Source organism: Leuresthes tenuis, unplaced genomic scaffold (assembly GCF_036924035.1).
Source record: "Leuresthes tenuis unplaced genomic scaffold, fLeuTen1.0.hap1 SCAF_161, whole genome shotgun sequence".
Lineage (NCBI taxonomy): Eukaryota > Metazoa > Chordata > Actinopteri > Atheriniformes > Atherinopsidae > Leuresthes > Leuresthes tenuis.
In genome coordinates this window covers 3,639-27,110 of record NW_027325515.1, presented here as the reverse complement: position 1 = coordinate 27,110, position 23,472 = coordinate 3,639, and the positions used below count along the sequence as shown (strand labels likewise).

General features: G+C 45.2%; 5 non-coding genes and 2 pseudogenes across 5 annotated transcripts; all 7 read right to left on the bottom strand.

The window, feature by feature from the left end:
• Window positions 1-15,351: 15,351 nt before the first annotated feature.
• LOC140287648 (U2 spliceosomal RNA) lies at window positions 15,352-15,542 on the bottom strand. Its single transcript, XR_011911779.1, has one exon. It is a non-coding gene; the product is annotated as a U2 spliceosomal RNA (small nuclear RNA).
• A 276-nt stretch (window positions 15,543-15,818) lies between these two features.
• LOC140287670 (U5 spliceosomal RNA) lies at window positions 15,819-15,930 on the bottom strand. The gene has a single exon (XR_011911794.1). It is a non-coding gene; the product is annotated as a U5 spliceosomal RNA (small nuclear RNA).
• A 413-nt stretch (window positions 15,931-16,343) lies between these two features.
• On the bottom strand, window positions 16,344-16,543 carry LOC140287658 (U2 spliceosomal RNA). The gene has a single exon (XR_011911784.1). It is a non-coding gene; the product is annotated as a U2 spliceosomal RNA (small nuclear RNA).
• Window positions 16,544-17,680: 1,137 nt separating this feature from the next.
• On the bottom strand, window positions 17,681-17,789 carry LOC140287656 (U2 spliceosomal RNA; annotated as a pseudogene).
• Window positions 17,790-22,095: 4,306 nt separating this feature from the next.
• Window positions 22,096-22,270, bottom strand: LOC140287661 (U2 spliceosomal RNA; annotated as a pseudogene).
• A 275-nt stretch (window positions 22,271-22,545) lies between these two features.
• LOC140287662 (U5 spliceosomal RNA) lies at window positions 22,546-22,659 on the bottom strand. The gene has a single exon (XR_011911787.1). It is a non-coding gene; the product is annotated as a U5 spliceosomal RNA (small nuclear RNA).
• Window positions 22,660-23,070: 411 nt separating this feature from the next.
• Window positions 23,071-23,261, bottom strand: LOC140287671 (U2 spliceosomal RNA). The gene has a single exon (XR_011911795.1). It is a non-coding gene; the product is annotated as a U2 spliceosomal RNA (small nuclear RNA).
• Window positions 23,262-23,472: the final 211 nt, after the last annotated feature.

The following is a 23,472-nucleotide window of genomic DNA, read 5'->3' as shown; positions in this document are numbered from 1 at the left end:
AATCACAAAATTATTACATAAAATTAGTGAAATCAATTGAAGAATGCCTTTCTGAAGAGCTGTTTACCACAGATGAGCAGCTTTGCGACCAAGCACATTGTAGATCGCTTTACTGCCAAAATGATCTAGTTTAATGGATTGGTTTAGACATGCATAACAGCATTTTAAGAACAAAGAGAGAAACAAAAAGGGACAACGCTTCATGGTGGAAGGTGATGTATAAATAACTGTGTATATGATGAAGGAGAGACCATTTGAGCAGCACAGCCATTTCGCAGCACAGGGACAGCAGTCCAAGTTAAAGGATCTCCCACGTGGTATCACCTGTCACACTGTGTCAAGGCATCAAAAGAAGAAAAAATCACCAAACTCAAGGACAAAGAGACGAAGACTCCGGTGAACGAAGAGAGAGGACTTACAAACCAGAAATACAAAAGGATGCTCGATATCAAGATCCAGAAGAAGAGGCTAACAATGCCACGAACACTTACGATGCTGGGAATGATGCCAGCAATGAACAGAGAAGAAGATTCAGTGTCATCAATCTGCAACACGTGCCTCTAATGAGGGGGTGAATATAGAATCCTCAACGATTACAACGTCTCTGGGAACTGTGACAACAACAAGGTTTAAACCATTTTGATATATATTGTAACCTATTGGCTAAGGAATAGTGCTGAAAATGAAGTAAATCTAATCCACCACTGTCCTTGGTCTTCTGTAGGGTTTTTAAACTGATACGTGGTGGTTTGTTTTTCCACAGAAATTTGGAGATGCATGAATCTAGTGACTTAAACCAAGTAGCAGATGGTTTTATGGGGATCATTGAGAACAAATAGTTAACTTTTGGTCGTATCATCATTTTAATGGTTGTAACTCCATAAGTGATATAGGTAAGGACTTCCAACGAGAGAGATCGTCCTCTACTCTCTTTAATAATTGCACATAATTTAGCTTTGTTAGCTCTGAGAGCCTGGAGGATAAAGACTTATTTTATGCTCAATATTTTGGGGTTGGATGCCTTTAATATTTCTATCTTGTCTGATAGCAGCTGCTAAAGGTTTGATGAAAATAGCAAAAAGTGAGGGAGAAAGTGAGCAACCCTGTCTTGTACCTCTCTGCAGACTGAAGCTTGGAGAAGTTTGATCATTTGTCCTGACACTTGCATTTGGGGAGCTATATAATATCCTTATCCAGTTGATGAAGTGTGACCCAAACCCGAATTTGTTTTATGCTGCGAATAAAAATTTCCAGTTCACTCCATTAAATGCTATTTCTGCATCTAGAGAGTCGATTGTGGTTTCCAAGTTGTTGATGGTAGAATAGTCTATGAGATTAATGATCCGGTTTGTGAACGAACTGTTGTGCCTACTGCTCTTCAGCCTGTCAAATGAAATGTAGAATTTAAAACGTGACAAATGAACGAAGACCCAAGGAGTTGAGTCGTAAACTAATCAATACTGTTTCCTGTGCGAGGACCCGTCAGTCGAGGAGTTGAGTCATGAACGAATCAATACTGTTTCCTGTCCTGCTGACTGAGCTTATGAAGCTGCCGCCTGCCATGTGGTGAGGAAGGGTACTGCATGAAAATGAAAGAATCACTCACTGAGACAACTCGTTACTCCCGAGTCATATAAAAAATTTGTTCATATCGAACGAATCGCTCACGAACGACACATCACTATCTATTTGACGAGTTATGCATGAATTCGGATTTTGCAATAAAATTAATTCCTTCTCTCAAACCAAGTTCAAACTGCTTTGTCCTTCATATTTATCTACTTCTAATCTAGTTTCAACAATAAACAACCCCACATCATATTTGCTCTTCGCCCAAAGATCATTGGGCACTTCAGCCAACATGGGTATCGAAGACAAATCTTTTTCAGATAAAAAACATGCTTCAAAATGTGATTCTGTGGTAGGAATTAATTCCACAGTTCTTTGACAATGCATTGTACTCAAAAATGTTTTTTTGTATGCTGACAATCGTTCAGAAAACATCAAATTTGGATCAGCAGGTGAAACGGTCCAATCTGTTTCTTTCTGACATGTAGCAACAAACTCTCCCACACCTTGTCAATGCCAGTGTGTTAGTTTGGCCAAGGAAATGTGAGGGCGAGTACCACAAACATTAAAAAAATCGAAGTGCTCTGGAGTGAGCGACACAGCCAATAAAGTAGGCGCACATATTTTTTCACTTCTTCTCATAGTCATTGTCAGGCCCCAAAGAAATGTGTGATGTGCAGTGCAAATCAGCAGGTTGCATGAAATCAGAAAGGGGTGAAACTAACGCTTTTGCTTCTTCCACTAGTTGTTGTGAAAAAGGAGAGCTGGGAAGTTTCCACTCATAAGCATATGTAAGTGCAGATGAATCAAACTGCACTGCTGTGAAAACTTTGTCAGGCTGTAACATAACGTTAACACCCTCTGGTGTAGAAGTTAAAATAATGCCTAATTTACACATGAGATCACAGCCCATCAGGTTAATGGGACACAACTCTGATAACAAAAATGAGTGTTTGAAGGAGAGCCCATCGGGAGTGACACACGCAATGGGCGATGTCATTTTCTCCTTCACAACCTGGCCTGATGCAGACATAGAGTAAACGTGGTTTCCACTTAACTTTGGAGGACAATCAAACTCCCCTGACGTCACTACTGATGAACATAAGTTCCTATATTCTGAGAGAAATATCTTTGCTCTAGGACGGAAATAGCATGCAAAACTTTACTACGTGAATCACAGTCGGCAAGCGTTTCTTCACTACACAGAGCAGGAAAAATGTGTGAGTGTGTTTGTGCTATCACCCATTAGTGGAGGCTCCGCTGCCGCGTGACGTCCAGAACCTGCCTCCCACCCTCAGTCAGCCTTTTGCCCAATTTCATCACTTTTCAGCTGTGGACACAGCCACAGTAAAAACAAATATTCGGATCATAGCTCTGGCGTGGCCCATTTCGACCTCCTCTCCCACACGTCCACGTCTTCGACTTCGGCCTCGTCCTCTGTTTACACCAACTGCGTAATACATGGTCATGGCTGCCAAATGCAGCTCCTTTTCACACTTGTCCTATATCTTACGCATCTCAACTTGGTTCTGAGCATGGCGAGCATATCGGCGAACGTCAGCCAAAACGAGGACCCTCACACCATCCCACGTAAATGTTCTTTACTTCAGTGGCGACATCTGGCATGAGGCCTTTAATTATTGCATTGCATGCAATACTCTCCCATGGTCCTGATTCATTACCCAAATCCGTTGGTCTCTGATGACCGCTGTGCTTGCTGACTTCCTCAAGGATGCGGTGTACAAAATCATCAGTCCCTTCACCGGGTTTCTGTTTGCAGGTGTAAATGTGGGACATATTGATTTTGGTTGGAAATTGAGTGGTGATGGCTTGACACAGTCTTTGGATGGCTGCTTCATATTGAGCGTTATCATTATGTCCTCGTTCACTGTTGGTAGGTCGCAAATCCAGTTGTAGCATACTGGCCTCTATTTTGCAGAGGTCGGTCAGTTTGAACTTTTTTGCCAATATGCGACGCAATTCAACCCCGGTCGGGCAGAATTGTGCGCAGAAATCTCGCAACTCGTCAGCAAAATGGGGTCCAGAAATCTCTGGATCTGGTAAGCATTGTTATGCTTCCATGATGTCAGTCTCAGTCCAGGGTCAATATACCAGTAATGGTCCAGTGGGAACTGCAACTTTAACCATAGGCATGGTTTGAATCTGGTTTTGTTTTTTCTCACGTTTAGATCTCTGAAGTCCAGATTGTGGGTAAAGGATTTTTGTCACTTGCGTTAAAAGTTCTTGGGCAGGTACGCTGGAGAACCAAACGTCTTCCTTTTCCTCATCATCAGACCTATGTAACTGATGTTGTGAGGATGATGGAATTTCTTCCCGAGGGAGGATGGAAGAAGTCCCTTCTTCCCGAGAGCCAGAGGCTTGTGGCAGGGCTGGCTGTTGTTGTTGCAGGCGTCGTGGAGGGCAGGAGTCCAGGTCTGGATCCGGCACAGCGAGAGCGCTCAGGGTGGGGTAAAGAGGTGCAGAAGGAGAAAAGGTGTTATCAGTGGAATATGGTGTTGGTTTAAAAGAAGATTCAGTCTTAATCAGAGCTGAATTATCTTTTCGTCCACATACTAAATTATTATCATCATTCCGTCATGGCATTTGTTTAACATTTTCCTTTCTTTCTCTTAATACACTTTATTTTTTCCAACATTCTATACCTTTCTTACTTCTTATTTAAACTTAACTTTCTTTTTTTTGCTTCATCTCTTTCTCATATTTGCAAAACTTTTCTTCTAATTTTCTTATTTCTAACATACTAAAAGAACCTTCAGGTGGAAAACCTCTGGACCATATTTCTTTTTCATTTCAACATGCTTAGGTCCCCCGGTAGGGTCAAAAGTCTGAGACCTACTGTTTCCCATTCTCAGACTTGGAATGGGGAAATACATTCCTTCACTCAAAGGACGTCTCCAATGAGGACCTTAATCTTTACTCATACTTCTTCGGAGTACTTCACACTTCTTCGGACTGCTTCAAAAGTTTCACTTACCCATGAAATCTCTGTCTCACTAATGACACAACCGGGAAACCCTCTTTTATTCAAATAAAAACTAAAAAGCAGTCCTATCGTCTCAGACTATCATATTTAAAAAATGATCCCAGCGCTGGTATTCAGGAAAAGGACCTGCCAGTCCTCTCTCTCAGAAAAGGCCTTGGAGGTATGAGGCTGGAACAGCTACTTCAGTCCAGGCTGGCCATGCACTGCGGTCCGGTCCAGAGACACCAGTCGAGGGATCCTGTTCGTGACGCCAAAATTGTGGACATTGAAGGGCTTGTTGAAGGTGTGAATGTCCGACCATAGTTGGTAAAAAGCGAGTAAGAAAAGGTTAAAATACCCGACTCTACACAATCAATAGCGGGAGCGGAGTTGTTCGGCTAAAAGAAGGTGTGAAAGTCCGACCATGGTTTGTAAATAGCGGGTAAGAAAAGGTTCGAATGCCAAAATATACACCATCAAAAGCGGAAGCCGAGGTGTTCGGCTGCAAGTAGGTGTGAATGTCAGATCATAATTTGCAAAAAGCTGATGAGAAAGGTGTGAATGACCGACAATAATTGCTGAAAAATGTGTTAGAAAAGGTAAGAATGCCGGACCATTCATCATCAAAAGCGGGAGAAGAGGTGTTCCGCTGTAAGATGGTGCGAATGTCCGACCATAGTTGGTAAAAAGCGGGTAAGAAAAGGTTCGAATGCCCGAATATATACCATCAAAAGCGGAAGCGGAGGTGTTCGGCTGCAAGAAGGTGTGAACGTCCGACCAAAGTTTGTAAAAAGCAGGTAAGAAAAGGTGCGAATGCCCGAACATACACCATGAAAAGAGGGAGCTGAGGTGTTCCGCTGTAAGATGGTGCGAATGTCCGACCATAGTTGGTAAAAAGCGGGTAAGAAAAGGTTCGAATGCCCGAATATATACCATCAAAAGCGGAAGCGGAGGTGTTCGGCTGCAAGAAGGTGTGAATGTCCGACCAAAGATTGTAAAAAGCAGTTAAGAAAAGGTTCGAATATCAAACCAAACATAATCAAAAGTGGGAGCAGAGCTGTTCGACTGCAAGTAGGTGTGAATGTCCACCCATAATTCCTGAAAAATGGGTAAGAAAAGGTGCGAATGCCCAACCATACATCATCAAAAGAAGAAGTGGATGTGTTCTGCTACAAGAAGGTTTGAATGTCCGACCATAGTTTGTAAAAAGTGGGTAAGAAAAAGTTCGAATGCCCGAACATACACCATCAAAAGAGGGAGCGGAGGTGTTCCGCTGTAAGACGGTGTGAATGTCCGACCATAATTGGTAAAAAGCGGGTAAGAAAAGGTTAAAATACCCGACTGTACACAATCAATAGCGGGAGCGGAGTTGTTCGGCTACAAGAAGGTGTGAAAGTCCGACCATGGTTTGTAAAAGGCGGGTAAGACGAGGTGCGAATGCCCGACAATGTATGATCAAAAGAGGGAGCGGAGGTGTTCAGCTGCAAGGTCTGAATTTCCAACCATAATTTGTAAACACCGTTGAAGAAAAGCCTCGAAAGCCCGACTATACACCATCAAAAGCGGGAGCAGAGGTGTTCAGCTGCAAGAAGGTCTGAATGTCCACCAATAATTACTGAAAAATGGGTAAGAAAAGGTGTGAATGCCCAACTATACATCATCAAAAGCAGAAGTGGATTTGTTCGGCCACAAGAAAGTTTGAATGTCCGACCATAGTTTGTAAAAGGCGGGTAAGAAAAGGTTCGAATGCCCGAACATACACAATCAAAAGAGGGAGCGGAGGTGTTTCGCTGCAAGAAGGTGTGAATGTCCGAGCATAGTTTGTAAAAAGTGGGTAAGAAAAGGTTCGAAAACCAAAATATACACCATCAAAAACGGAAGCCGAGGTGTTCGGCTGCAAGTAGGTGTGAATGTCAGATCATAACTGCAAAAAGCTGATGAGAAAGGTTTGAATGACCAACAATAATTGCTGAAAAATGTGTTAGAAAAGGTAAGAATGCCGGACTATTCATCATCAAAAGCGGAGAAGAGGTGTTTGGCTGCAAGAAGCTGTGAATGTCAGGCCATAATTACTCAAAAATGGGTAAGAAAAGGTAGTATTGCCAGACCATAAATGATCAAAACAGGGAGCGGAGGTGTTCCGCTGTAAGAAGGTGTGAATGTCCGACCATAATTGGTAAAAAGCGGGTAAGAAAAGGTTAAAATACCCGACTGTACACAATCAATAGCGGGAGCGGAGTTGTTTGGCTACTAAAAGGTGTGAAAGTCCGACCATACATCATCAAAAGCAGGACTGGATGTGTTCGGCTACAAGAAGGTTTGAATGTCCGAGCATAGTTTGTAAAAAGCGGGTAAGAAAAGGTTCGAATGCCCAAACATACACCATCAAAAGAGGGAGCGGAGGTTTTCCGCCATAAGGTGTCAATATCCGACCGTAGTTGGTAAAAAGTGGGTAAGAAAAGGTTAAAATACCCGACTGTACACAATCAATAGCGGGAGCGAATGTGTTCGGCTACAAGAAGGTGTGAAAGTCAGTCCATGTTTTGTAAAAAGCGGGTAAGAAAAGGTGCGAATGCCCGACGATGTATGATCAAAAGAGGGAGCGGAGGTTTTCGGCTGCAAGAAGGTCTGAATGTCCAAACATTATTTGTAAAAAACGGGGAAGAAAAGGCTCGAAAGCCCGACTATACACCATCAAAAGCGGGAGCAGAGGGGTTCAGCTGCAAGAAGGTCTGAATGTTCATCAATAATTGCTAGAAAACATGAAAGAAAATTTTCGAATATCAAACCGCACATGATCATAAGTGGGAGCGGAGGTGTTTAGCTGCAAGAAGGTGTGAATGTCCACCCATAATTCCTCAAAAATGGTTAAAAAAAAGGTGCGAATGCCCAACCATACATCATCAAAAGCAGGACTGGATGTGTTCGGCTACAAGAAGGTTTGAATGTGCGAGCATAGTTTGTAAAAAGCGGGTAAGAAAAGGTTCGAATGCCCGAACATACACCATCAAAAGAGGGAGCGGAGGTGTTCCGCCATAAGAAGGTGTGAATGTCCGACCGTAGTTGGTAAAAAGCGGGTAAGAAAAGGTTCAAATGGCCGACTGTACACAATCAATAGCGGGAAGGGATGTGTTCGGCTACAAGAAGGTGTGAAAGTCCGACCATGTTTTGTAAAAAGCGGTTAAGAAAAGGTGCGAATGCCCGACAATGTATAATCAAAAGAGGGAGCGGAGGTTTTCGGCTGCAAGAAGGTGTGAATGTCCAACCATAATTTGTAAAAACCGGGGAAGAAAAGGCTCGGAAGCCCGACTATACACCATCAAAAGCGGGAGCAGAGGTGTTCAGCTGCAAGAAGGTCTCAATGTCCATCAATAATTGCTAAAAAACATGAAAGAAAATTTTCGAATATCAAACCGCACATGATCATATGCGGGAGAGGAGGTGTTCAGCTGCAAGACGGTGTGAATGTCCACCCATATTTCCTGAAAAATGGGTAAAAAAAGGTGCGAATGCCCAACCATACATCATCAAAAGCAGGTGTGAATGTCAGATCATAATTTGCAAAAACCTGATGAGAAATGGTGAGAATGCCCGACTATACACCATCAAATGCGGGAGCGGAGGTGTTCGGCTGTGAGTAGGTGTGAATGTCCAACCATACTTGCTGAAAAATATGACAAAGCAGTTTTCACTTGGTTCTAGTGAAGGAATTCATTTTATATCAAAATCCGAAATTGTGTAGAACTCGTGGAAATAAGTTTATTCTCGGATTCTTAAAGGTTTAGTGTTTGTTCTTTGGTATACTGCAAAGTAATACTTTCTATTTTGTTGAAACCGATTCAGACATGGATAAATATCAAGGACAAAGCAGTTTTAACTTGGTTTGAGTGAAGGAATTCATTTTATATCAAAATCCGAAATTGTGTAGAACTCGTCAATCGACGCTTATTCTCGGATTCCTGAAAAGGTTTAGAGTTGTTCTTTCCTATCCTGCAAAGTACAACGTTCTTTTTTTTGTTTAAAGCTATTTAGACATGGATAAATATGAAGGACAAAGCAGTTCCTTCTGTGGGTACAGTAGCTCCCGGAATATGGTGACTGCAGGCCCTGAGCCTGGTGGACATAAGGCCCTCCTGCCCTGTGTTGGGTCCCAGGTTGCGGGGATGCCTATTGCAGCCAGTCTCTGGCTGCCCTCTCCGGGGTGGGAGGGACCAGGCGGATGAATTAATTATTCTGCTAGTTTATATATTTTAAACATAAACAATAAACATTTATAAAACTTCCCTTGGCAAGGCAAATCTATTTGGCATAAAAGGTATTCAGACTACAATTCTGCTGCCATAATGCACAACTCTGGATTTTGATATAAAATGAATTCCTTCACTCAAACCAAGTTAAAACTGCTTTGTCCTTCATATTTATCCATGTCATAATAGCTATAAACAAAAAAGAACGTTGTACTTTGCAGGATAGGAAAGAACAACTCTAAACCTTTTCAGGAATCCGAGAATAAGCGTCGATTGACGAGTTCTACACAATTTCGGATTTGATATAAAATTAATTCCTTCACTCAAACCAAGTTAAAACTGCTTTGTCCTTCATATTTATCCATGTCTGAATAGCTTTCAACAAAAAAGAAAGTATTACTTTGCAGTATACCAAAGAACAACACTAAACCTTTAGGAATCCGAGAATAAGCTTCTTGTCACCAGTTCTACACAATTTCGGATTTTGATATAAAATTAATTTCTTCACTCAAACCAAGTTAAAACTGCTTTGTCCTTCATATTTACCCATGTCTAAATAGCTTTAAACAAAAAAGAACGTAGTACTTTGCAGGATAGGAAAGAACAACACTAATTTTTTTCAGGAATCCGAGAATAAGCTTCTTTTCACGAGTTCTACACAATTCCGGATTTTGATATAAAATGAATTCCTTCACTCAAACCAAGTTAAAACTGCTTTGTCCTTAATATTTATCCATGTCTGAATAGGTTTCAACAAAAAAAGAAAGTATTACTTTGCAGTATACCAAAGAACAACACTAAACCTTTAGTAATCGGGGAATAAGCTTCTTTTCACCAGTTCTACACATTTTGGATTTTGATATAAAATGAATTCCTTTACTCAAACCAAGTTAAAACTGCTTTGTCCTTCATATTTATCCATGTCTTAATGGGTTTCAACAAAATAGAAAGTATTACTTTGCAGTATACCAAAGAACAACACTAAACCTTTAGGAATCCGAGAATAAGCTTCTTTTCACCAGTTCTACACAATTTCGGATTTTGATATAAAATGAATTCCTTCACTCAAACCAAGTTAAAACTGCTTTTTCCTTCATATTTATCCATGTCTGAATCGGTTTCAACAAAATAGAAAGTATTACTTTGCAGTATACCAAAGAACAACACTAAACCTTTAGGAATCCGAGAATAAACTTATTTCCACGAGTTCTACACAATTTCGGATTTTGATATAAAATGAATTCCTTCACTCAAACCAAGTGAAAACTGCTTTGTCATATTTTTCAGCAAGTATGGTTGGACATTCACACCTACTCACACAGCCGAACACCTCCGCTCCCGCATTTGATGGTGTATAGTCGGGCATTCTCACCATTTCTCATCAGGTTTTTGCAAATTATGATCTGACATTCAAACCTGCTTTTGATGATGTATGGTTGGGCATTCGCACCTTTTTTTTACCCATTTTTCAGGAATTATGGGTGGACATTCACACCATCTTGTAGCCGAACACATCCAGTCCTGCTTTTGATGATGTATGGTTGGGCATTTGCACCTTTTTTTTTTACCCATTTTTGAGGAATTATGGGTGGACATTCACACCTTCTTGCAGCTGAACACCTCTGCTCCCACTTATGATCATGTGCGGTTTGATATTCGAAAATTTTCTTTCATGTTTTCTAGCAATTATTGATGGACATTCAGACCTTCTTGCAGCTGAACCCCTCTGCTCCCGCTTTTGATGGTGTATAGCCGGGCTTTCGAGCCTTTTCTTCCCCGGTTTTTACAAATTATGGTGGGACATTCAGACCTTCTTTTGGTCGAAAACCTCCGCTCCCTCTTTTGATCATACTTTGTCAGGCATTCGCACCTTTTCTTACCCGCTATTTACAAAACATGGTCGGACTTTCACACCTTCTTGTAGCCGAACACATTCGCTCCCGCTATTGATTGTGCACAGACGGGTATTTTAACCTTTTCTTACCCACTTTTTACCAACTACGGTCGGACATTCACACCTTCTTATGGCGGAACACCTCCGCTCCCTCTTTTGATGGTGTATGTTCGGGCATTCGAACCTTTTCTTACCCGCTTTTTACAAACTATGCTCGGACATTCAAACCTTCTTTTAGCCGAACACATCCAGTCCTGCTTTTGATGATGTATGTTTGGGCATTCGCACCTTTTTTTTACCCATTTTTGAGGAATTATGGGTGGACATTCACACCTCCTCTCCCACTTATGATCATGTGCGGTTGGATATTCGAACATTTTTTTTCATGTTTTCTAGCAATTATTGATGGACATTCAGACCTTCTTGCAGCTGAACACCTCCGCTCCCGCTTTTGATGGTGTATAGTCGGGCTTCCGAGCATTTTCTTCCCCGGTGTTTACAAATTATGGTTGGACATTTAGACCTTCTTGCAGCCGAAAACCTCCGTTCCCTCTTTTGATCATACATTGTCCGACAATTGCACCTTTTCTTACCCGCTTTTTACAAACCATGGTCGGACTTTCACACCTTTTAGTAGCCAAACAACTCCGCTCCCGCTATTGATTGTGTACAGTCGGGTATTTTAACCTTTTCTTACCCGCTTTTAACCAATTATGGTCGGACATTAACACCTTCTTACAGCGGAAAACCTCCGCTCCCTGTTTTGATCATTCATGGTCTGGCAATACTACCTTTTCTTACCCGTTTTTGAGTTATTATGGCTGGAAATTCACAGCTTCTTGCAGCCGAACACCTCTTCTCTCGCTTTTGGTGATGAATGGTCGGGCATTCTTACCTTTTCTAACACATTTTTCAGCAATTATTGTCGGTCATTCACACCTTTCTCATCAGCTTTTTGCAAATTATGATCTGACATTCACACCTACTTGCAGCCGAACACCACGGCTTCCGCTTTTGATGGTGTATATTTTGGCATTCGAACCTTTTCTTACCCGCTTTTTACAAACCATGGTCGGACTTTCACACCTTCTTTTAGCCGAACAACTCCGCTCCCGCTATTGATTGTGTATGTTCGGGTATTTCAACCTTTTCTTACCCGCTTTTTACCAACTATGGTCGGACATTCACACCTTCTTACAGCGGAACCCCTCCGCTCCCTCTTTTGATGGTGTATGTTCAGGCATTCGAACATTTTCTTACCCACTTTTTACAAACTATGCTCGGACATTCACACCTTCTTGCAGCGAAACACCTCCGCTCCCTCTTTTGATTGTGTATGTTCGGGCATTCGAACCTTTTCTTACCCGCCTTTTACAAACTATGGTCGGACATTCAAACCTTCTTGTGGCCGAACACATCCACTTCTGCTTGTGATGATGTATAGTTGGGCATTCACACCTTTTCTTACCCATTTTTCAGTAATTATTGGTGGACATTCAGACCTTCTTGCAGCTGAACACCTCCGCTCCTGCTTTTGATGGTGTATAGTCGGGCTTTCGAGCCTTTTCTTCAATGGTGTTTACAAATTATGGTTGGAAATTCAGACCTTGCAGCCGAACAACTCCGCTCCCTCTTTTGATCATACATTGTCAGGCATTCGCACCTTGTCTTACCCGCGTTTTACAAACCATGGTCGGACTTTCACACCTTCTTGTAGCCGAACAACTCCGCTCCCACTATTGATTGTGTACAGTTGGGTTTTTTTAACCTTTTCTTACCCGCTTTTTACCAACTATGGTCGGACATTCGCAGCATCTTATAGCGGAACACCTCCGCTCCCTTTTTTGATGGTGTATGTTCGGGCATTCGAACCTTTTCTTACCCGCTTTTTACAAACTATGCTCGGACATTCAAACCTTCTTGTAGCCGAACACATTCAGTCCTGCTTTTGATGATGTATGGTTGGGCATTCGCACCTTTTTTTTTTACCCATTTTTGAGGAATTATGGGTGGACATTCAGACCTTCTTGCAGCTGAACACCTCCGGTCCCGCTTTTGATGGTGTATAGTCGGGCTTCCGAGCCTTTTCTTCCCCGGTGTTTACAAATTATGGTTGGACGTTTAGACCTTCTTGCAGCCGACAACCTCCGTTCCCTCTTTTGATCATACATTGTCCGGCAATTGCACCTTTTCTTACCCGCTTTTTACAAACCATGGTCGGACTTTCACACCTTTTAGTAGCCAAACAACTCCGCTCCCGCTATTGATTGTGTACAGTCGGGTATTTTAACCTTTTCTTACCCGCTTTTAACCAATTATGGTCGGACATTAACACCTTCTTACAGCGGAAAACCTCCGGTCCCTGTTTTGATCATTCATGGTCTGGCAATACTACCTTTTCTTACCCGTTTTTGAGTTATTATGGCTGGACATTCACAGCTTCTTGCAGCCGAACACCTCTTCTCTCGCTTTTGATGATGAATGGTCGGGCATTCTTACCTTTTCTAACACATTTTTCAGCAATTATTGTCGGTCATTCACACCTTTCTCATCAGCTTTTTGCAAATTATGATCTGACATTCACACCTACTTGCAGCCGAACACCTCGGCTTCCGCTTTTGATGGTGTATATTTTGGCATTCGAACCTTTTCTTGCCCGCTTTTTACAAACCATGGTCGGACTTTCACACCTTCATTTAGCCGAACAACTCCGCTCCCGCTATTGATTGTGTATGTTCGGGTATTTCAACCTTTTCTTACCCGCTTTTTACCAACTATGGTCGGACATTCACACCTTCTTACAGCGGAACCCCTCCGCTCCCTCTTTTGATGGTGTATGTTCTGGCATTCGAACCTTTTCTTACCCACTTTTTACAAACTATGCTCGGACATTCACACCTTCTTGCAGCGAAACACCTCCGCTCCCTCTTTTGATTGTGTATGTTCGGGCATTCGAACCTTTTCTTACCCGCCTTTTACAAACTATGGTCGGACATTCAAACCTTCTTGTGTCCGAACACATCCACTTATGCTTGTGATGATGTATAGTTGGGCATTCACACCTTTTCTTACCCATTTTTCAGTAATTATTGGTGGACATTCAGACCTTCTTGCAGCTGAACACCGCCGCTCCAGCTTTTGATGGTGTATAGTCGGGCTTTCGAGCCTTTTCTTCAATGGTGTTTACAAATTATGGTTGGAAATTCAGACCTTGCAGCCGAACAACTCCGCTCCCTCTTTTGATCATACATTGTCGGGCATTCGCACCTTGTCTTACCCGCGTTTTACAAACCATGGTCGGACTTTCACACCTTCTTGTAGCCGAACAACTCCGCTCCCACTATTGATTGTGTACAGTCGGGTTTTTTTAACCTTTTCTTACCCGCTTTTTACCAACTATGGTTGGACATTCGCAGCATCTTACAGCGGAACACCTCCGCTCCCTCTTTTGATGGTGTATGTTCGGGCATTCGAACTTTTTCTTACCCGCTTTTTACAAACTATGGTCGGACATTCAAACCTTCTTGTAGCAGAACACATCCATTTCTTCTTTTGATGATGTATGGTTGGGCATTCGCACCTTTTCTTACCCATTTTTCAGGAATTATGGGTGGACATTCACACCTACTTGCAGTCGAACAGCTCTGCTCCCACTTTTGATTATGTTTGGTTAGATATTCGAACCTTTTCTTGCCCGCTTTTTACCAACTATGGTCGGACATTCACACCGTCTTTCAGCGTAACACCTCCGCTCCCTCTTTTGATGATGTATGTTCGGGCATTCGCACCTTTTCTTACCCGCTTTTTACAAACTATGGTCGGACATTCAAACCTTCTTGTAGCCGAAAACCTCCACTCCCTCTTTTGATCATACTTTGTCGGGCATTCGCACCTTTTCTTACCCGCTTTTTACAAACTATGCTCGGACATTCAAACCTTCTTGTAGCCAAACACATCCACTCCTGCTTTTGTTGATGTATGGTTGGGCATTCGAACCTACTTGTTGCCCGCTTTTCATTAATTATGGGTGGACATTCACACCTTGTCACAGCCAAACACCTCCGCTCCCTGTTTTGATCATGTATGGTTGGACATTCGCACCTTTTCTCACCCACTTTTTGCAAACTATGGTCGGCCATTCACAGCTTCCTCTCCACCATACTTGTATGGTGGGATATTCACACCCACTTGCATCCGAAGACCTCCGCCCCCACTTTTGTTGATATTTAGTCGGTCATTCGCACCTTACCCGCTTTTGGCAAACTATGGCCTTCTTGCAGCCAAAAACCTCTGATCTCGCTTTTGATGATGTAAGGTTGGGCATTGAGACCTTGCTTCACCTGCTTTTCACCAAATATAGTCCGACATTCACACCTTCTCTCAGCCGAACACTTCCGCTCCACCTTTTAGTTTTCTATGGGGAATTCACACCTTTTTTTTCACCGCATTTTATAAAAACACCACAGGAACACCGTATTGAGGCTTTGTTCTGACCGCTCATTCGGTGTCGCGTTTCTTTCAAACAATTCTCCTGGTTAGCCCGCACTCGGCTCGCTCCCAGAGCCGTGTTAAAGTCTACTTCGCATTCACTCTCTTTTCTCAGCAGACTAAAAGAAACTTCCATCCTGCACCGCTGTTTGCTTTTTCACAAGAGCAGAGGAGAGCGCACCGTTCCCAGCGGCACTGCAGTACCGGGTCGATGCTTGGAGTGAACGGAGCAAGCTCCTTTTTCAACTCCTATTGATAAAAATCCATTTAATATGTAGTCCTCGCATAGAGGACATATCAGACATTAAACTGATAAGAACAGATGTTACACTTGATCTTAGCCAAAAGGCCGAGAAGCGATAACTGTCCACTGGTTCACGTCCGAGGGCCCTTCCTGGCACAATGCGCACTTGTAGCGGTGTTCTTTTTATGGCCATAGTGTCACTTTGCACCTCCGCCCACCCGCTGCACTGAGCACTCTTCAGCCCTTTTAAATGGTATAACTTTACACTACCGCACGCTCCAGCGAGCACCATTCAAGCAACATCGGCACAGTCGCAACAAGTAAGGCGACTCTACTCAGAGAAGTCACTCTGCACAGTAACAAGATTTATTTTTGCACAGACAGAAATGGCTTCACCCGCAAAGGTAAAGACTGCCAAAAATAGAAACAATTCATTAGTGCTGCTCTCCACGGAAGTCTTTAGTGAAAGGCGAAGGACTTGTACATTATGAAGAGAAACATGTGTACGATTATCCATCACTGCGGGAGCAGGTCATCAGGCTAGTTGGCATAGCCACCTTCCCCATGGTGAGCTTTGCTTGGTTGAGATGCTTGCTCCCCCCCCTTGCTCCTCGGCTGACCAAGTAGGAACAATCGGGCCCTATTCGATGGCTGCCTTGTCTTTTACTCTGTGCAAAAGACAAGGCAGCCACAAACAACACGGGAACACCGTATTGAGGCTTTGTTCTGACTGCTCATTCGGTGTCGCGTTTCTTTCAAGCAATTCTCCCGGTTAGCCCGCACTCGGCTCGCTCCCAGAGCCGTGTTAAAGTCTGCTTCGCATTCACTCTCTTTTCTCAGCAGATTAAAAGAAAGTTTCATCTTGGGCTCCCTGAAACTTCCATCCTGCACCACTGTTTGCTTTTTCACAAGAGCAGAGGAGAGCGCACCGTTCCCAGCGGCACTGCAGTACCGGGTCAATGCTTCGAGTGAACGGAGCAAGCTCTTTTTTCAACTCCTATTGATACAAATCCATTTAATATGTAGTCCTTGCATAGACATATCACATATTAAACTGATAAGTACAGATTTTTTTATTTATTTTTTTTTTTATTACAAAACTTCCAAGAAACATTTAGAACAACATTACAAAACAGTCAAAGCAATGCTTTACATGTCCGACACAAAAACTATACAAACATAAGAAACAACCACAAAGAAACACTACCCGCTCATGAAAATAAAGTCTTCCATCGCTCTCTTGCAGCGTGATACCCGTACTTTTCCTCCTCCATTCTTCTCATGCATCCAATCTCTGCCCTCACCCTTGCCACCACCCTTCCCACCTGCCAGTCCACATTGTTTTTAATCAACGCCGTCCTTGCATCCCACAGCGCCACCTTTCCCATAGACAGAACCAACCATAACAGAAAACCCTCCCTACCTTTCCCCCTTAAACCCAAGCCCAGCATTATCATGTCATACTTTAAAGACCCCAATCTTGGAAAAAAAAGAACCAACTCAACCCACACTTTTGTTGCAAACCCACATTCCCAAAACACATGCTCAATTGTCTCATCAGCCCCACACCCCTCCCTTGGGCACAAACTCCCCCGTGTCAACCCGTGTCTATTTAAAACTTCCCTGACTGGCAACCTCCTGTGTAAGGCGAGCCAATTTATATCCCTCGCCCTGTTTGTGAGACCTTTCTGCTGTGTGAAAACCCACCCTTGTTGCCCCACCCCATACAACCCCACCGGCCCCCTTTTTTCCACCAGAGCCCTGTACAGGCGCCGGTGACTGAAGCACAGGTCCCCCTCCTGACACTCTGGGTGCTTTTTCCCCCAGCATACCACCTGCCTATAATACGGGGGTAAGACATCCCCCTTTGGCCTTCTATTGTCCCATGACACCAATCTCCTGAAGGGGAATGACAACCAAAACAGCAAAAGTGCCTGAAAATGATGGCCACTGGTCTGTGCAACAGACCTGCACAAAAAGGAAAAGAAAACCACATCCAACTTAAGTGGGATGTCCGGCACACCCCTCCCTCCCATCCGAACTTCCTGGTACATCCACTCCCTTCTCACATATTCATACCCCCCCCATACAAAGGAAAAAACATCTCTCATGAAGCAGACCCACCACACCCGGGTCCCCCCGCACCACCGAACCCAGCGGCTCCATGTAAGCCACAAAGAGCAGCGGGGAGAGTGGGCATCCCTGCCTCACCCCAGTTCTCTGTGCCACCACTGTACCCAAGTGCCCGTTCACCATAACTCTGCTCCCCACCCCCTTGTACATGATCTCCAACCACTCTATTAAACATTAAACTGATAAGAACAGATACTACACTTGATCTTAGCCAAAAGGCCGAGAAGCGATAACTGTCCACTGGTTCACGTCCGAGGGCCCTTCCTGGCACAATGCGCACTTGTAGCGGTGTTCTTTTTATGGCCATAGTGTCACTTTGCACCTCCGCCCACCCGCTGCACTGAGCACTCTTCAGCCCTTTTAAATGGTATAACTTTACACTACCGCACGCTCCAGCGAGCACCATTCAACCATTCAACCACATCCAACTTAAGTGGGATGTCCGGCACACCCCTGCCTCCCATCCGAACTTCCTGGTACATCCACTCCCTTCTCACATATTCATACCCCCCCCATACAAAGGAAAAAACATCTCTCATGAAACTTCTCCTATATTGAGGAGGTAAAGGAAAAACATACGCTAGGTATACCAAAAATGGCAAAATATCAGCCTTCAAAACCAGCACTCTACCACTTAAGGAAAGTTGCCGGGATTTCCACAGCCCCATCCGCGAACGGGCTGCAGCCAGACGCCTTCCCCAATTTAATTCTGCACTCCCTTCTCCCTGAAACTCTACCCCCAGGACTCTCACTGGGCCCTGGCACTGGGGCAGACCAGCTAGGCCTCCCACCCTACCAGCCCATGGTCCAAAAAACTTAATGGTGGACTTCCCTAAGTTCACCTTGGCCCCCGACACTATTGAAAAACTCTCCACCACTTCCAACAGCCGTGTGACCGACCTCTCTGTTGTCAAAAAAAAGGTCATGTCATCCGCATACTGCATCACTGTCAACTTGTCTGGACCTGCTCCAGGAAGGTGCAGACCCACCACACCCGGGTCCCCCCGCACCACCGAACCCAGCGGCTCCATGTAAGCCACAAAGAGCAGCGGGGAGAGTGGGCATCCCTGCCTCACCCCAGTTCTCTGTGCCACCACTGTACCCAAGTGCCCGTTCACCATAACTCTGCTCCCCACCCCCTTGTACATGATCTCCAACCACTCTATAAAACGGGGCCCAAATCCCATCCTCTCCAAAACTGCAAAAAGAAACCTGTGGTTCACCCTGTCAAACGCTTTCTCCATATCTAACCCCACCAAACTCATATTGATCCCCCGCTCCTCCACCCAATGAATACAGTCCCTCACCAATCCCAGATTCCACTGTATTAGCCTTCCCTCCACCCCACACATCTGATCCTCATGGATTACATGAGGTAGAGCCTTCCGAAGACGACCAACTAGGACTCGAGCCACAATTTTGTAGTCCACACAGAGCAACGTGATCGGCCTATAGCTTTCCATTCGCTCCCTGTCCCCTTTCTTATACAAGAGAGATATGACCCCCTCCCTCATTGTTTTCCCTAAGCCCCTCCCTTCCAAAACAGATTTAACCACCTCCCACACATCCCTCCCCAAAATCCCCCAAAAAACCAAAAAAAATTCCTTGGGCAGCCCATCAATCCTAGGCACCTTGCCTGATGGCAACCCCTTCATGGCCTCCTCCACCTCTGCCATGGTCACCGGGCCCTCCATCCCCTCAACTATATCTCCAGGAACCCTTCTCTGCAGAGACCCTAAAAACCTTCCCAGGCCATCCTCACCCACAGCCCCCTCCCCAAAAACTTCCCCAAAAAACAGAGAAGCTACCTCCACCATCTCCAGTGGGTCTGTCACAGAACCCCCACCTTTCCCACGCAGCTGCGGGATACATGCCCTTGCCTGGGCTGTCTTAACCTGCTTGAAAAAGTAAGCACTGCAGCGTTCCCCCAACTCAAACTTCTCCTTTCTACACCGAAATAAAAACACCCTAGCCCTCTCCCTAAAATAAATCCCTAACTTACCCTTTACCGCTTCAACTGCCTCCCTATCCAACGTCTCCCCCTTATTCCCTGCTGTCACCAAAAATTGTAGTCTCCTCTGTAAGTGCACAAACTCCCTTCTCCTCTCCCGTGCTCTCACTGTGCTATATGAGATCGCCAATAGGCGAGTATTGTGTTTTACCCCCTCCCACCAGTCCACCACTGATCCGAAACAAGGCTTAAGTTGTTCCCACACCCCATAATGGAAAGAAAAACTTTTCCGGAAAGCCTTTTCCTTCAAGATTTCACAATTTAGCCTCCAAAACCCCCTCCCAAAAAGGGGTGCCTCCACCTCAAAGGTCACCCGGAGTTGGCCGTGATCTGTGAACCAGAGGGGCGACACTGCAGCATCTTTCACCTCCACCACATTTGGCAAAAAAACAAAATCTATCCTACTGCGTGAACCCCTAGAATTTGACCATGTGAATCCTTCCCCTGACTTATCCACCACCCTGAAACTATCCTGTAAATTAAAGTCCATCACTACATCCCTCAAATAAGGCAAACTAAAATCCCCAATGCCTTCAAAAGAGACATTAAAATCCCCCCCCACAACCAAAACCCTGTTGGTAACACAAACATCAGGCAACGCCAAAAAAAGATCCCTCCGTCCCTGTGGTTCTGCTGGGGCATAAACAGTGATAAACCGAAAATAGACCCCCCTCCAGTCCGCATCAACCACTAGTACCCTCCCCTGTACCACAGAAAAACTCCCCGACACATGAAAATCCCTATCCCCAAATAAAATACCCACCCCACAAGAGTGAACCCCTCCCACCCCCCACCTTGAAATCCCCCTCTTCCATCCATCAGAGAAGACCCTTACATCTCCCCCATCCCTTAAATGAACCTCCTGTAAAAAACAAACCTGGAAAGGGACCTGGGCCAAATAATGAAAAATCCCCCCCCTCTTCCCCTTATCTCTCATCCCCCTCACATTGACTGTTAAAACTGTAAAGGTCCCTTTCAGGCCTTCTCTTTCTCTCCCAGTAGGCCCTCGGAACCACTCCCCACAGACCCCCCCGATCCGTAGACCTCGCACTCCTCAAGGTAGGCCACACTGCTGGGCGACCTGGCCTCAAAAACAGAGCGTGACGAGCTCAGGGGTGAAACAGCCCCCCCCCTCCCCTGGCCCAGTCCCCCCATCTATGTTATCAGCCCTTGCACCATCTTGGGTGCCCACGGAGGCTCCGCCCTCCCCTTCCGCACCCCTGCTTACTCCTTGATGCCTCTCGGAGGCCGCAGGTACCCCCTCCATTACATCAGACCCCCTGCAGGAACCCTTCGGCCCCAAGTCCACACCCAATGACCCCGAATGTCCCGGTGAAGTCGAAGGCACCTCTCCTTCACACGCACTGTCCATCGACTGAACGGCACCCTCTCGCTGTTTCTTCCTCCTCCTTCTTCCCTTCACCTGTGTTTCAGCACGGACCGCTTCAGCTGAGGACTCTGTGTAGTCCTCACCTGAAGAGACCCTCTGCCTCCTCACTCCACCGATCGCTGCCATCACCATCTCCACCGTCTCCTCCTCCGAACTCGCCGCACAATCTGCCCAGGATCCTATCAGTGGCAGACAGTCTCCAAAGCTCACCATAACACTCACACCTTCACGATCACCTCCCAAGTCCGATGGGTCTGCCGCTCCTTCTACGTTGCTCTTCCCTGGGACATCTCCATCTGCCATGAGCCTTTCCCCAGCCGGCAAGGCTGCGGCCGCCTCCGCAATCCGGACAGCAGCCCCCGTCCCAAGGCTCATCTTTGCCTCGTGGACCTCCTGACGCAACTCCACCTGCGGCCTCTGCCTCCGGATCTCCAAACCTCCAGCCACTGTGGCGTATGTGCGGGTACGTTTGGGGCAGTCCCGAAGCAGGTGCCCCGCATCCCCGCACCCATGACAGTGCCGGGGTGCATCACAGGTGGCAGCACCGTGCCCACTTCCCCCACAGTTCCGGCAGCAAACTTGGACGCAGCCCGTCGCCAGGTGTCCAAACCTGCGACATTGTCTGCAAAACAGTGGCTGCCCGGAGTAAAAAAGAAATCCCCTGTCCGCCCCAATTGAAAAGTATGCAGGGGGGTGCTTTAATCCGTCCATGCTGTCTGGATCCTCCCCCAACAGCACCCTGAACTGCCTCCGACCTGTCCAGATCCCAAAACTGTCCCGCAGATATTTCGGCTGCATGTCCACTTTCCCGTACCTCCTGAGGAACCCAGCCACTGCCTCGTCCCCGACGTATGGGTTGTAAACGTGGATAGTCACAATCCTCAAATTCCTCTGGCAAAGAGGCACCACTCTGAACCTGGAAAAGGGCTCCATCTCTGCCTTTTCCTGAAATGTTGCTTGGATCTGATCGTACTGCTGCTGGCTGTTCAAAGTGAGATCATATCCCCCATCGGCTGCGTTCCATTGCAAACAGAAAATCTGTGCTGGATCAACTTTCAAACCTGCGACGATGACAGTTCTGACGAACCACTCCCGATCTCCAAAATGACTTTTCTTGTCTTTTAAAACAAACCTCAAAGAATTTCGCAGACCAGCATAAAATGCTGTCTGGGATGGATGTTTAATGACCATTTTTTCCTCCACAAAAAAAAAAACGATACACCTAAATCATCCAGGCTCCTTACATCGCTTGGCTCTGGTAACTTAAACCACTTACTGCACTTGATCTTAGCCAAAAGGCCGAGAAGCGATATCTGTCCACTGGTTCACGTCCGAGGGCCCTTCCTGGCACAATGCGCACTTGTAGCGGTGTTCTTTTTATGGCCATAGTGTCACTTTGCACCTCCACCCACCCGCTGCACTGACCACTCTTCAACCCTTTTAAATGGTATAACTTTACACTACCGCACGCTCCAGCGAGCACCATTCAAGCAACATCGGCACAGTCGCAACAAGTAAGGCGACTCTACTCAGAGAAGTCACTCTACACAGTAACAAGATTTCTTTTGCACAGACAGAAAGGGCTTCACCCGCAAAGGTAAAGCCTGCCAAAAATAGAAACAATTCATTAGTGCTGCTCTCCACGGAAGTCTTTAGTAAAAGGCGAAAGACTTGTACATTATGAAGAGAAACCAGAGTACGATTATCCATCACTGCGGGAGCAGGGCATCAGGCTAGTTGGCATAGCCACCTTCCCCATGGTGAGCTTTGCTTGGTTGAGACGCTTGATCCCCCCCCTTGCTCCTCGGCTGACCAAGTAGGAACAATCGGGCCCTATTCGATGGCTGCCTTGTCTTTTACTCTGTGCAAAAGACAAGGCAGCCACAAACAACACGGGAACACCGTATTGAGGCTTTGTTCTGACCGCTCATTCGGTGTCGCGTTTCTTTCAAGCAATTCTCCCGGTTAGCCCGCACTCGGCTCGCTCCCAGAGCCGTGTTAAAGTCTGCTTCGCATTCACTCTCTTTTCTCAGCAGATTAAAAGAAAGTTTCATCTTGGGCTCCCTGAAACTTCCATCCTGCACCGCTGTTTGCTTTTTCACAAGAGCAGAGGAGAGCGCACCGTTCCCAGCGGCACTACAGTACCGGGTCGATGCTTGGAGTGAACGGAGCAAGCTCCTTTTTCAACTCCTATTGATAAAAATCCATTTAATATGTAGTCCTCGCATAGAGGACATATCAGACATTAAACTGATAAGAACAGATACTACACTTGATCTTAGCCAAAAGGCCGAGAAGCGATAACTGTCCACTGGTTCACGTCCGAGGGCCCTTCCTGGCACAATGTGCATCTGCTTGTGCACGTGGAAATATTTCACACCATTTGGTAAAAACCTCTGTTGTCACTGAGCAGAATCATTTCCCTTAACATTAATTTAGTTCAATGAAATCTACACAATAATGAAATAATGAAATCCAAACAAATATTAGTTTTAAAGTGAATACTAAATGAG